General features: G+C 58.7%; 1 protein-coding gene across 1 annotated transcript in view; it reads right to left on the bottom strand.

The window, feature by feature from the left end:
- LOC102768340 (SEC14-like protein 2) overlaps positions 1-1,497 on the bottom strand; it is a 21,054-nt gene extending 19,557 nt beyond the window's left edge. The window contains exons 1-2 of the mRNA XM_015562894.1: positions 1,473-1,497; positions 1,068-1,143 (exon numbers count right to left, since the gene is read on the bottom strand). The gene's annotated coding sequence lies outside the window, so the exon portion shown is untranslated. The remainder of the gene's footprint in view (positions 1-1,067; positions 1,144-1,472) is intronic.
- Between the last annotated feature and the right edge of the window lie 1,761 nt (positions 1,498-3,258).

Below are 3,258 nucleotides of genomic sequence, written 5' to 3'. Positions count from 1 at the left end.
TTGAGAAAGGATTTTGGGGGAAGTGAACATATTAAATGAACATATTCACTCAGAAAAGATATTGCCCTGGGGGTGCAGCTCAGTTGGTTGGATGAGCACTGACCTATGAACCAGGAGGTCCCGGTTCGATTCCCGGTCAGGGCACATGCCCAGGTTTCGGGCGAACAGGAGGCAGCCGATCCAAGATTCTCTCTCATCCGTGATGTTTCTATCTCTCTCTCCCTTTCCTTTCCTCTCTGAAATCAATAAAAATATATTTTTTAAAAACGGGGAAAAAAGTGTTACAAGAACCAGAGAGGGAGCCACGTGACTGGAATCACAGAAGAGGAGAGAGAGGGTCAAGGACAGAAGGATCCCAGGCGTTAGGGTAGGGGTTGAGCTTGACCCCCGATACGAATAGAAACGTGGATCCCATGCTCCGAGCTCTGCCACGTGACATCTTACAACAGGCAGGTAGCCCTGTCTCGTCCTGCTGTCCCCGAGAGGGGGAGAGGGCAGATGCCCACCCCTGGCCCAGGTGCCACAGCCAGACTGGAGCAGGAGTAGAATTGGAACTCAGGACTCGAGCCTGGCGGCGGCTTGAGGAGGGTTTTGTCCACCTAGTTCCGGCCGAGCCCCCCCTGTTCCCCACCTTCAAGCTGCCTGGACTGCAGGTTGAAGCAGGAGGCCACAGAGGGGCCCAGCCTCTCCCAGAAGCCGGGACCCTGGTTCTAAGCCTGCCTCTGCCTGGGGCCTTTCTCCGCGTTTTCCTCGCCTGTTTCCCCAAGCCCATCAGCAGAGTGGATGCGGAGCGCACTGGGCTGGTTCCCAGCCAACCCAGGCTCCCTCTCGTCCCCACTCTTTGCCGGCAGCTCAAGCACGGTGTGGCTTGGGGCGAGTTACTTCACCTCTCTGAGCCTCAATGTTATCTACGCAGTAGGAGGGTGAGGTTATGTAATTGCCAGGGGCCCTTTTGCCCCTCGGGGTTGACAACTCTAGGTTCTCAGATGGCCAGGCCTGGGTGTAATTCTGTGACCCAGAACAAGCCCTGCCCCTGCCCCGGCCTCCCGCAGCCCCTCTGCCCTCACCTCGGAGCCAGCACAGCAGGAAATGGTCGTCTGGGTTCGGCAGGGTGGGCAGCACATCCCGGACATTCTCCCGAAACTGTAGAGAGAGGCGGCGGGGTGAGCGACAGGTCCCACCAGCTGCCCTCTGCCCAGGACTCTCCACTGGGGCTGCTGGCCGCCCCCCGCCCCGTCCCCCTTCACCATTCACCACAAGTCAACTCTGCAGACGCTGGCTGAGCATTGGGGCTGCAAGGAGCACTCTGTCTGTCATGCGAATGGGAGCTGGGTAGCAGGAGGGGGTGGGAAGGGAGTAAGACACTGCCCCTGCCTGGCTGCGTGCCCGCCCCCCTCCCTGTGGTGGGCCGGTGGGCATCATCTCAGCTAACTGAGATAGTAGACACTGTGGGACATGCCGCAATCATTTACCAGTGCCCAGCGGAGAACTTGGCACTTCTCTTATTCCTGCCTCACTCAGAGTCCCTCGAGGTATTACTGTCCCCATTTTACAGCTGAGGGACTAGGAGCTCAGAGAGGTTAAGTAACATGCCCGAGGTTAAACAGCAGAGCTGAGCGCAAACCTGGGTCTGTCGGAGGCCAGAGCATACACACTTTCATGGTTTTACACACACACACACACAAACACACACACACACCTCTCCCGTTGTCCTGCAAAACCCCACTCAGTAATGGAAGGGAGAGCAATGTTCTTGGCAGAGCAGAGTGAGGGAAGAGTTTGATTCTGACCAGGGCCAGGAACGGGGTGGTCTCACATGACTTCATACTTTTTTAAATGGCATTTGAGCCCGGCCGGTGTGGCTCAGTGGTTGAGCACTGACCTATGAACCAGGAGGTCGAGGTTCAAGTCCTGGTCAGGGCACATGCCTGGTTTTGGGGCTTGATTTCCCCATGGCGGGTGGCGGGTGTGTGTGTGTGTGTGTGTGTACAGGAGGCAGCCGATCAGTGATTGTCTCTCCACATTGATGTTTCTGTCTCTCTCCCTGTCCCTTCCTCTCTGAAATCAATAAAAAAATATTTTTAAAAAATGGCATTTCAGCTGGTCTTGAAGGGCATCAAAGGCCATGGGAGGAGGGAGGAGGGCTACCCAGGCGGGGGGAACAGTCCAGTGGGAAGCCATGACGGTGGGAAGGTGCAGGGAGTGTCACACAGGGAAAGTGGACAGTGACCCCAAGGGCTGGCCACACCCACTTCCAACGGTATGCGAGCGCACCTGCTGCCAGGCCCTCCCCGGGCCGAACGCTCCCAGCCACTCGCCTCTCCCTGTCACTGACCCACAGGGCGGCCGCAGAGGGGGCCAATGAGGACCAGCCACCTCTGCCCCTGGCCCAGGTCAGCCAAGGACTCGGACCATCCATCCCCCAACAACTGCCAGAAGCCCAGGCACACCACTCAGCCAGGGCTCGGGCATGAAGCCACCACTGACCAAGGACCCACCCTGGCCCCCCGTTTCCCGTGAAACCACCACCCAATCGAATCCCTTATCTGCCTGGCTTCCCCTGCAGGTCAGCAGTACAACCCGAAACCTTCCTTTGCAGCCTCCCTGGGAAGGGGCGGCCAGGCCTGCGAACAGCCTTCCTGGCCCACGCGTGCCTCGACCTCTGCCATAGCAGGAGCCGTCTGTTCCCCTCACCGTTCCCAGCCATGGAGCCTGCAAACCTCGAGACCGGACCCAATCGGCCCTGGCTCCCCGAACAGCCAACCTCGCCCTAGCCTGTTTGGCTCAGTGGGTAGAACGTCGGCCTGTGGACTAAAGGGTCCCGGGTTCGATTCCGGTTAGGGGCACATGCCCAGGGGTTGCCGGCTCGGTCCCCAGTGTGGGGCATGCAGGAGGCAGCCGATCCATGATTCTCTCTCATCACTGATATTTCTATCTTCTCTCCCTCTCCCTTTCTCTCTGAAATCAATAAAAATATATTAAACAAACAAACAAAAAAACCCCAGCCAACCTCCCCTTTTCCCATGGGCGACAGGGAAGTGGAGAGTCAGGGGGTGGGGAGGTGGGGGCAGCCCTCGAACTGTCACCTCCTCCTCTGCCCGGGTGCCCGGGTGTCCAGGTGCCCAGGCAAAGCCAGGCTGACCTCCTGGCCTGGAGAGAGAGCCTCAGGCCGAGTCCTAGGCGGGAGAAGGGCGGGATGGCCGCCCAGCTCAGTGCCACCGGCCTCTGCTCCCACGAACCCCAACCCCCTGAGCAGTT

The sequence above is a fragment of the Myotis davidii genome, unplaced genomic scaffold (assembly GCF_000327345.1).
Source record: "Myotis davidii unplaced genomic scaffold, ASM32734v1 scaffold478, whole genome shotgun sequence".
NCBI classification, from domain to species: domain Eukaryota; kingdom Metazoa; phylum Chordata; class Mammalia; order Chiroptera; family Vespertilionidae; genus Myotis; species Myotis davidii.
Note: the sequence above shows the minus strand (reverse complement) of the source record. Positions and strands in the feature narration are given on the sequence as shown.